The sequence below is a fragment of the Triticum dicoccoides genome, chromosome 3A (genome assembly GCF_002162155.2).
Source record: "Triticum dicoccoides isolate Atlit2015 ecotype Zavitan chromosome 3A, WEW_v2.0, whole genome shotgun sequence".
Classification (NCBI taxonomy): domain Eukaryota; kingdom Viridiplantae; phylum Streptophyta; class Magnoliopsida; order Poales; family Poaceae; genus Triticum; species Triticum dicoccoides.
In genome coordinates this window covers 311817303-311829157 of record NC_041384.1, presented here as the reverse complement: position 1 = coordinate 311829157, position 11855 = coordinate 311817303, and positions in this window count along the sequence as shown.

Genomic DNA, 11855 nt, shown 5'->3' with positions numbered 1-11855 from the left:
GACCCTCGGGCTCCGGAAACCCAAGGGAAAAGAGGCTAGGTGGCAAATGGTAAAACCAAGGTTGGGCATTGCTGGAAAATCTTTAATCAAGTCGAACTATCAAGGGGTTCCCATTATAACCCAACCGCATAAGGAACGCAAAATCCGGGAACATAACACCGATATGACGGAAATTAGGGCGGCAAGAGTGGAACAAAACACTAGGTGAGAGGCCGAGCCTTCCACCCTTTACCAAGTATATAGATGCATTAAGATAACATGGCAATATAATGATATCCCAACAAGTAAATAAATGTTCCAACAAGGAACGGTCTCCAATCTTCACCTGCAACTAGCAACACTATAAGAGGGGCTGAGCGAAGCGGTAACATAGCCAAACAACGGTTTGCTAGGACATGGTGGGTTAGAGGTTTGACATGGCAATTTGGTAGGCTTGAAAGAAAATGGTAGGCATCGTAGCATTGGCATAGCAAAGAGCGAGCAATCTCGCATAGCAAAGATAGTAGTGATTTCGAGGGTATGATCATCTTGCCTGCAAAGTTGTCAGAGTTGACTGGATCCTCGAAAGCAAACTCAACGGGCTCCTCGTTAGCGAACTCGTCTCCCGGCTCTACCCAAACAAGACAAACAAGCAACAAGGACACAATCAACCACATGCAAGGATCAAACAAAATGATGCAAGGATGGTATGTTATGCGTGATGCGATGCGGGATGCATATGCAAGATTTGACAAGGAATGCATGAACCTGGCCTTAACTTGGAAATGCAAGTGTGCCACTGGAAAGATGAGATGAAGTCGCTTGAAAAAGATATAAAGAACGCCGGAATCGGATTTATGGTTTGGAAATGGCAAGCGATTCAAATATGACCACGATCTGCAATTTACAGCAAGTAGCCATCTAAATGCAATGACATTAACATGCTACTGCACCCAAACATGACAACAAAATACATGGTGGGGATGCATTCATGATTCTTAACAAAAGTCTAGCACTGAGCTACGGCCAATTCATCCATTAACAGGTTCAAACAAGCATGGCAAAAATGCATTTGGTAAACAGATTTCAGACTTATTGGAATTAACACTTGTCTGGAATCTCAGATCAGGTAGCACTCTATGGAGCAACAAAACTACATGCTACAGGACCTGAACATGACAAAGTAAAACATGGCATGGAGCTACTCACAAAGCTTAACAAAAGTCCCTTAGTGACCTTGAGCCAAAAGTGATCAGAAAATACAATTGCAAGCATGTGAGCATGGCAAAAACATAATCAGTTTCCAGACTTAGTGAAAACTGGCACATGCTGAAAACAGATATCAAGTAGGCATGTTTACGAGCTCGATGCACTCACTACAGAGCATGTCATGATAATCTAAGCATACACCCATCAAGAATACACAAAATGCAAGCTAGGCATGGCAAGAACAATAGCATAGAATGCACGGATCAACTACAACATCATCGGCAAAATCGCTAACTAGTAGACAATCTGCCCGGATTCACAAAATGACAAAACTAGAGCTCGATTGACTCAAGCTAGGATTCTCCATAATTGCAAACAAAGACAAGGATGGATAGAGCACTACAAGATTAATAAAATATCCTTACTGATCATCCTCAAAAGAGGCACGGGTCACTAGGAAACAACATGAAGATATGGCATCATGAGATAAACAGACCAAGGACTTAGTGGAAATGCTAAGTCCCTGAAAACAGAATTACCAAGTGCCTCACTTTGCAAGCTTGTGCTAGTCAGCACACACATCACAAAAATACATGGGTTGCACGTCTGGAAAGATGGCAAAACCCTTAACAAAACATGTGTAGAACACCAGGGCATATCATGCACACAATAATCATGGCAAAAAATGACAAATATCTAAATGGAGTAGCAGATCTGACAATTATCTCAAGTAGCACTCTTCTAACAGCATTTAGGGCATCAAGACGAACTCAAATGAAAATGATGCAATGGAATGAAATGATGTACTCTCTGAGACGAACATTTTGATATGCCATATGCCCAAAACGGAGCTACAGATGCAAAGTTACGATGCGATGAACAGGAGCAAATGAACTAGGGTTTCGGGGCAAAAGTCAACCGAGGTGGGGATCTAGATCTGGATCGGATCCGGCTGGCACAGAAAACGAGGTTCGCCGGACTCAGAGCTCGAGCTCGCCGGAGTCGTCGGGGCGGCGTCGGACTTGCCGCGAAGGACGAGGGGGGCCGGTCGGAGTCGCGGACGAGCGCCGGAGCGAGGCGCGTGGCGGCGTCGGCGAGCCGGAGTGGAGGAGGGCGAAGGCGGGCGGCGGCGGATCCGGATGGGCCTCACGGGCCTGATGCGGGCTCCCTGGGCCGGCGGCGCGACGAGCAGCTCCGCACCACGTGGCGGAGTGTGGTTGGCGGCGGCGGGACGTCCGGTCAGGGCGGACGTTGTCCGGTGGCTGAGAGGGGATTTTTTTAGGGTTATGGGGGAGAGGATCCGGGATTCCGAATGGGGGAGGCCTATTTATACATAGAAGGAACTAGGTGGCTCCAAATGAGGTGCGGTTTTCGGCCACGCGATCGTGATCGAACGCTCTAGATGATGGAGAAGGTTTTGGTGGGTTTTGAGCCAAATTGGAAGGGTGTTGGGCTGCAACACACATGAGGCCTTTTCGGTCCCTCGGTTAACCGTTGGAGTATCAAACGAAGTCCAAATGGTACGAAACTTGACAGACGGTCTACCGGTAGTAAACCAAGGCCACTTGGCATGTCTCGGCCCAATCCGGAAATGTTTAATCCCCACACACGAAAGAAAGGTAGAAATGACCACCGGAGGAGAATGAAGCGCCGGAATGCAAAACTGACAACGGGGAAAAAGCTCGAATGCATGAGATGAACACGTATGCAAATGCAATGCATATGATGACATGATATGAGATGCATGACAACGATAACAAAACATGGAGACAAAGACCCGAACCCGAGAAAATAAAATAACTTAAGGCCGGAAACGACAAGAGTTGGAGTACATATTGGGAAAGTCATATCCGGGGTGTTACAACACTCCACCACTACGAAAGGATCTCGTCCCGAGATCTTGGACTAAAAGAACGCCGGGTATTCAGAACGTAGGTGATCCTCGCGTTCCCAGGTAGCTTCAAGGTCAGAATGGTGTGACCACTTGACTTTGAGGAATTTGATTGACTTATTGCGAGTCTTGCGTTCAGTCTCTTCAAGAATAGCAACTGGATGCTCACGATAAGGGAGATCTTCTTGGAGCTCAATGTCCTCGAAGTTGACGGTGCGGTCAGGAGTCTTGAAGCACTTTAGAAGCTGAGAGACATGGAACACATCATGAACATTTGCAAAGTTTGAAGGAAGCTCGAGTTGATAGGCGAGATCGCCTCTCTTGCTAACAATCCTGAAAGGTCCCACGTATCTGGGGGCAAGCTTCCGTTTGATACCGAAGCGACGAGTACCTTTCATAGGAGAGACGCGGAGGTAAACATGATCTCCGATATCGAAAGCCAAATCACGATGCTTACTGTCATAGTAGCTCTTCTGACGGGATTGGGCTGCTTTGTGGTTATCTCGAATGACTTTGCACATTTCCTCTGCCTCTGTGATTAAGTCATTTCCGAGAAGCTGACGTTCACCGGTTTCAGCCCAGTTGAGAGGGGTATGACACTTCCTGCCACACAGAATTTCAAATGGGGCCTTGCCCGTACTTGCTTGAAAACTGTTGCTGTAGGAGAATTCAGCATAAGGAAGACAATCCTCCCACTTCATGCCGAAGGAGATCACACAAGCCCTAAGCATATCTTCAAGAATCTGGTTGACACGCTCGACTTGACCGCTAGTTTGAGGATGGAAAGTTGTACTGAAGTGGATGTTGGTGCCCATGGCCTTCTGAAAATAATCCCAAAACTTGGAGGTTAAGATGCTGCCACGGTCTGAAGAGATCACTTGTGGAATTCCGTGCCGAGAGACAATTCGAGAGGTATAGAGTTCCGCCTATTGAGCTGCAGTGATTGACTCTTTGATAGGCAGAAAGTGAGCCACTTTGGTGAGTTTGTCGATGGCAACGAATATAGCGTCATTGCCACGCTTGGACTTTGGAAACCCAGTCACGAAGTCCATCTCAATGTGGTCGAACTTCCATTCTAGAATGGCAAGAGGTTGGAGGAGACCCGCTGGCCTTTGGTGTTTTGCCTTCACTCTTCTGCAGACATCACACTCATTCACAAATTGAGCAATCTCGCGCTTCATTCGAGTCCACCAATAAGCCTACTTGAGGTCCTGATACATCTTCGTGCTCCCAGGGTGGATGGAGAGGAGAGAATTGTGAGCATCGTTCATGATCACTTTACGAAGTTCACCTTTGGGCACCACAATACGATCCTCGAAGAAGAGAGTATCCTTGTCATCAAGGCGGTAGCACTTGTACTTGGGTTGACTCTTGGCAATCCCAATCTTCACCTTTTTCACCATAGCATCAAGAAGCTGGGCTTGGCGAATCTGGTCTTCCAAGGTAGGAGAGACTTGAAGGTTGGCGAGGAAACCTTGAGGAACAACTTGCAGATTAAGTTTGCGGAAAGCTTCACAAAGCTCGGGTTGATAAGGCTTGAGAATCAGACTGTTGCAATAAGCTTTCCTGCTCAATGCGTCAGCAATCACATTGGCCTTGCCTGGAGTATACTCGATACTTGGATTATACTCTTGAATCATTTCGACCCATCGAGTTTGCCTGAGGTTGAGATTAGGCTGAGTGAAGATGTACTTGAGACTCTTGTGGTCAGTGAAGATGTCCACTTTTCTTCCCAATAAGAGATGTCTCCAAGTCAAAAGAGCATGCACAACCGCCGCCAACTCGAGATCATGAGTGGGGTAGTTCTTCTCATTGGGCTTCAACTGGCGAGAGGTATAAGCAACAACTTTCTTCTCTTGCATCAACACTGTGCCAAGACCTTGGAGAGAGGCATCACAAAAGACCTCGTACGGCTTGGATTCATCAGGCGGAGTCAGAACTGGAGCAGTGATCAATTTCTCTTTCAAAGTGTTGAAAGCAATGTCACACTCCGGAGACCAAACGTACTTGACATGCTTCTGAAGAAGATTAGAGAGAGGCTTCGCGATCTTGGAAAACTTTCAACGAATCTTCGACAGTAGCTTGCGAGACCGAGGAAGCTACGGAGTTGCTTCACGTTCTGAGGAGGTTCCCAATTCACAATTGCAGACAACTTCTCAGGATTCACCGCGATGCCCTTGGCAGAGATGATATGACCAAGATAAAGAACCTCATCAAGCCAAAATTCGCACTTGGAGAACTTGGTGTAGAACTGGTGTTCCCTCAGCTTATCGAGTACCAAACGCAAGTGCTTGGCATGATCTTCCTTGTTCTTCGAGAAAACCAGAATGTCGTCGAGATAGACCAAAACGAAGTCATTGGTGTAGGCATTGAAGATAAAGTTCATCATGCGAGATAAAGTCGGAGGAGCGTTGACGAGGCCAAAAGACATGACAGTGTATTCATATGAACCATAGCTTGTCCTGAAAGCCGTCTTGGGAATATCTTGCTCACGGATTCGAATCTGATGATAACCCATACGGAGATCTAGCTTGGAGAATACTTGGGCACCTTTGAGTTGTTTGAATAGCTCGTTGATGTTGGGAAGTGGGTATTTGTTCTTGATGGTCTTCTTGTTCAATGGGCGGTAATCAACACAAAGTCGGTCCGTTCCATCCTTCTTCTTTACAAAAAGAACACCACAACCCCACGGAGAAGAAATAGGCCGGATGAGACCCATTCTCTCTTGAATATCGAGTTGCTCCTTCAGTTCCTTCAACTCTTCAGGTCCGAGCTTGTAAGGATGCTTGCACACTGGTTCCTTGTCAGGCTCAAGATCAATGACGAATTCAACTGGCCGGTGCAGAGGCATTCCTGGAAGCTCTTCTGGAAAGACGTCTTGATATTCGCAAACGACTGGAATCTGTGAGATAGCATCCAGTTCACCCTTCTCATTGAGAGAAAATAGATGGATGGTATTATCCCGAGCGGCAAAGACAATTACATCCTCAGACGAATGAGTCAATTGAATCTGCCTGGCTGCACCATCAAGATGTGCCTTGTGCTTAGAAAGCCAATCCATCCCGAGAATAAGATCAATATCCGAGTTACCAAGAACAATTGGGGAAGAAAGGAACTTGTAGTCGCACAAGGTGATAGTAACCTCCGGGACGCAGGTGTTAGCTATCATCTGCTTGCCCGGTGACACAATTTGCAAGGAACTTTGCAGATACTGATAATCGCACTCATACTTTGATGCAAAAGGTTTGGAAATGAAACAATGCGATGCACCAGTGTCAAAAAGAACTTTAGCTGGAATATCGTTAACAGGAAGGTTACCCATGATGACATCTGACGAATCCTCTGTCTGAGCTGCATTCATCAAGTTGACCTTGGCATGCTTGGGGTTATGCTTGACCACAGCTGTACTTGCCGATCTCACAGGAGGAGGAGGAGGGAGGCGCCTCTGATTGAGACACTTGTTGGCATAGTGATCCTTCGGTTGGCACTTGTTGCACGTGACCTCTGAAAGCGGACGGTGATACGGAGCACTCAATCTTGGAGCTTGAGACGAAGTCTTGTTCTGAAAGCCAGGGTTGGGTGGGTGGGAAGATCCACTGCCACCTTTGCTCTTCTGCTGATACGGCTGACGGAACGGAGGAGGAGGAAGCCAATACTTCTGCTGCTTGGCCACTTGAGTAGAGGAAGAAGGAGTAGCATCTTTGACTCGCTTCTTGTAAGCATCACACCTCAGTTGAGCGGCCTCTTGCTTCAATGCCATGTTGTAGAACTCATCGTACCTCAAGGGCTCAAAGAGAACAAGAGCTAGCTGAACTTCTTCTCTGAGACCACCCCTAAACTGGTATATCATGCTCTTCTCATCAGGTACGTCCTGCTTGGCAAAACGGGCGAGCTTCTGAAACAACTTGTTGTAGTCATAGACAGACAAAGAGCCTTGCTTCAGGTTGCGGAATTCCTCACGCTTTCTTTCAACCACGCTCTGAGGGATATGGTGAGCTCGGAAATCTTGACGGAATTCATCCCAAGTGATCACATGTCCACCTCTGGAATCCTTGTACTGCTGGAACCATTCTGCAGCTTGATCTTTGAGTTGGAAGGAAGCGAACTTGACAAAGTCCTCGGGCCTGACATTACTGCACTCGAAATGCTTGCACAGATCCACGAGCCAATCGTCAGCATCGGTTGCCTCAACACAATTGCTGAAAGTCTTTGGCCCGTTAGCAAGGAACTAGTTGAGTGTAGAAAAGTGATTCTGATTGTTGCCTTGGTTCCCTTGGTTGCCTTGATTCGCTTGATTGCACTCTTGGAGAATTTGTATGATCAACTATGTGTTTGCATTGGTTGCGGCCATCACAGCTTGCCATGCCTCCGGAGGAGGTGGAGGTGGTGGCGGATCTTGATTCTGATTCTGATTGGTGCTCTTAGCAGGAGCCATCCTGAAGAGGTTGACCACCGTTAGCACATAGATAGATAAATATTGAAGCTGAATTCAACGGAATGAAAAATGCAACATAATGTCTTCACATCCGAACAAAATGAACGAATGCATTCCTCTTGAAATGGTCACATATCCATAAATTGAGAAGCCACTTAGAATTTAGGTAGAGAAATAAATCAACAAGGTACGGATCAAGAATGAATACTCGGTAAGAAATCCCAATCTCAAACCAAATATCCGTGGAAGAAGAACTAGAGCTACAAGAATTCCCACCTATGAAACTCCCGAACCTTTCCGGTTATGCAATCAGGTGTTGGGGATACAGGGGAAGCATAATATCTCACCCAAATCTAGCAAATCCTACATCCAGCTGTATCCATCCTTCAACACATAACTGAGAAAAACTTGGGAAACCATCTACCTCAACCTTTGATAAGCATCCGTTATACAAGTTATGGCGATACTCCCGAACTCCCGCCCAGTACTGGGTGGCGTCGAGGTTATCTCACCAACGAACTGCATAAAAGAGATTTTCGATGTCGGCGTACTAAACTCAGATATTCCAGAACTGCAACGATAAAATTATGAAGACAACACCTCAGAGCTCAACTCCCCGGGACACTTCCACAAAACCCCTGACAGGAGGCACCAAGACAACGTTCTCATCATAAAACCATCGGAACGATTCCAAGATACCCGCGTGATCCTAAAATTTTTTTTAGTGAAATTTGAGAAGAGAAGAGTCAAAACTCTACGTCAGGATGCCTTACCAGAGTGATGAGGAGATTGGAAAGTAAAAAGAATTCCTAAACTCTCCGATATATAATTCCTAAATGACTCAAAACATTTTTCTAAACACAACTCGGCCGCTAAAACGATCAAGCAATGGGGCTCCTAAGGTCGGGGAAGGCTCTGATTACCAACTTGTAACACCCTCGATGCGACTATAGCTCCCACGTGTCGAGGCACGACTTAGAGACATAATCGCATTGAAGGCATATGTCGCAAGTTCGGCAATCTTCACAACATCCCATGTAATATAGATAATAAAAGGGGAGATAACATAGTTGGCTTACACTCACCACGTCAATCAAGGTACATAAATAACATTACATCATTCAAACACTCATGGCCCGACTACGGCGCCAAAATCAAAGATAACCCAACATGCGACACGGTCCCGATCACCCCCAACTGGGCACCACTACTGATCATCAGGAAAGGAAACATAGTATCGTTGAGAGTCCTCGTCGAACTCCCACTTCAGCTCAAGCGCGCCATCTGGAGCGGAATCATCAGGCCCTGCATCTGGTGTAATAGTAATCTGTGAGCCACAGGGACTCAGCAATCTTGCACCCTCGCGATCAAGACTATTTAAGCTTAATAGGTACGGCAAGGTAAATATGAGTGGACCTGCAGCAAGCGACTAGCATATATGGTGGCTAACCTATTCGCAAAAGAGAGCGAGAAGAGGAGGCAAAGCGCGAGCGAGAAACTAGATAACAACCTGCGCAAGCATTACTCCAACACCGTGTCCACTTCCCGGACTGTGCCGAGAAGGGGCCATCACGGTGACTCACACAGTTGATTCATTTTAATTAAGTTAAGGTTCAAGTTATCTATAATCGGACATTAACAAATTCCCATCTACCCATAACCGCGGGCACGACTTTCGAAAGTTCAAATCCCTGCAGGGGAGTCCCAACTTAGCCCATGACAAGCTCTCACGGTCAACAAAGGTATAGACCTCCTCCCGAGACGTTCCGATCAGACTCGGTACCTCGGTTCTTCAAGACACTTCGACAGGTTAAAACAAGACCAGCAACACCGCTCGAATGTGCCGACAAATCCCGATAGGAGATGCACATATCTCGTTCTCAGGGCACACTCAGATGAGTGCTCCATACAACTAAAACCAAACCTCGAGTTTCCTCGAGGGGGCGCTGCACAGGACTCTAGTTCGGACCAACACTCAGAGGAGCACTGGCCCGGAGGGGGGGGGCTAAAATAAGATGACCCTCGGGCTCCGGAAACCCAAGGGAAAAGAGTCTAGGTGGCAAATGGTAAAACCAAGGTTGGGCATTGCTGGAAAATCTTTAATCAAGGCGAACTATCAAGGGGTTCCCATTATAACCCAACCGCGTAAGGAACGCAAAATCCGGGAACATAACACTGATATGACGGAAACTAGGGCGGCAAGAGTGGAACAAAACACTAGGCGAGAGGCCGAGCCTTCCACCCTTTACCAAGTATATAGACGCATTAAGATAACATGGCAATATAATGATATCCCAACAAGTAAATAAATGTTCCAACAAGGAACGGTCTCCAATCTTCACCTGCAACTAGCAACGCTATAAGAGGGGCTGAGCGAAGCGGTAACATAGCCAAACAACGGTTTGCTAGGACATGGTGGGTTAGAGGTTTGACATGGCAATTTGGGAGGCTTGAAAGAAAATGGTAGGCATCGTAGCATTGGCATAGCAAAGAGCGAGCAATCTAGCATAGCAAAGATAGTAGTGATTTCGAGGGTATGATCATCTTGCCTGCAAAGTTGTCAGAGTTGACTGGATCCTCGAAAGCAAACTCAACGGGCTCCTCGTTAGCGAACTCGTCTCCCGGCTCTACCCAAACAAGACAAACAAGCAACAAGGACACAATCAACCACGTGCAAGGATCAAACAAAATGATGCAAGGATGGTATGCTATGCGGGATGCGATGTGGGATGCATATGCAAGATTTGACAAGGAATGCATGAACCTGGCCTTAACATGGAAATGCAAGTGTTCCACTGGAAAGATGAGATGCAATCACTTGAAAACGATATAAAGAATGCCGGAATTGGAGTTACGGTTTGGAAATGGCAAGCGATTCAAATATGACCACGATCTGCGATTTATAGCAAGTAGCCATCTAAATGCAATGACATTAACATGCTACTGCACCCAAACATGACAACAAAATACATGGTGGGGATGCATTCATGATTCTTAACAAAAGTCTAGCACTGAGCTACGGCCAATTCATCCATTAACAGGTTCAAACAAGCATGGCAAAAATGCATTTGGTAAACAGATTTCAGACTTAGTGGAATTAACACTTGTCTGGAATCTCAGATCAGGTAGCACTCTTTGGAGCAACAAAACTACATGCTACAGGACCTGAACATGACAAAGTAAAACATGGCATGGAGCTACTCAAAAAGCTTAACAAAAGTCCCTTAGTGACCTTGAGCCAAAAGGGATTAGAAAATACAATTGCAAGCATGTGAACATGGCAAAAACATAATCAGTTTTCAGACTTTGTGAAAACTGGCACATGCTGAAAACAGATATCAAGTAGGCATGTTTACGAGCTCGATGCACTCACTACAGAGCATGTCATGATAATCTAAGCATACACCCATCAATAATACACAAAATGCAAGCTAGGCATGGCAAGAACAATAGCATAGATTGCACGGATCAACTACAACATCATCGGCAAAATCGCTAACTAGTAGACAATCTGCCCAGATTCACGAAATGACAAAACTAGAGCTCGATTGACTCAAGCTAGGATGCTCCATAATTGCGAACAAAGACAAGGATGGATAGAGCACTACAAGATTAATAAAACATCCTTACTGATCATCCTCAAAAGAGGCACGGATCACTAGGAAACAACATGAAGATATGGCATCATGAGATAAACAGACCAAGGACTTAGTGGAAATGCTAAGTCCCTGAAAACAGAATTACCAAGTGCCTCACTTTGCAAGCTTGTGCTAGTCAGCACACACATCACAAAAATACATGGGTTGCACGTCTGGAAAGATGGCAAAACCCTTAACAAAACGTGTGTAGAGCACCAGGGCATATCATGCACACAATAATCATGGCAAAAAATGACAAATATCTAAATGGAGTAGCAGATCTGACAATTATCTCAAGTAGCACTCTTCTAACAGCATTTAGGGCATCAAGATGAACTCAAATGAAAATGATGCAATGGAATGAAATGATGTACTCTCTGAGGCGAACATTTTGATATGCCATATGCCCAAAACGGAGCTACGGATGCAAAGTTACGATGCGATGAACATGAGCAAATGAACTAGGGTTTCGGGGCAAAAGTCAACCGAGGTGAGGATCTAGATCTGGATCGGATCCGGCTGGCACGGAAAACAAGGTTCGCCGGACTCAGAGCTCGAGCTCGCCGGAGTCGTCGGGGCGGCGTCGGACTTGCCGCGAAGGATGACGGGGGCCGGTCGGAGTCGCGGACAGGCGCGGGAGCGAGGCGGCGGCGTCGGCCTGCGGGAGCAGCGCGGCGGGGCGGCGCCGGAGCGAGGCGGCGGC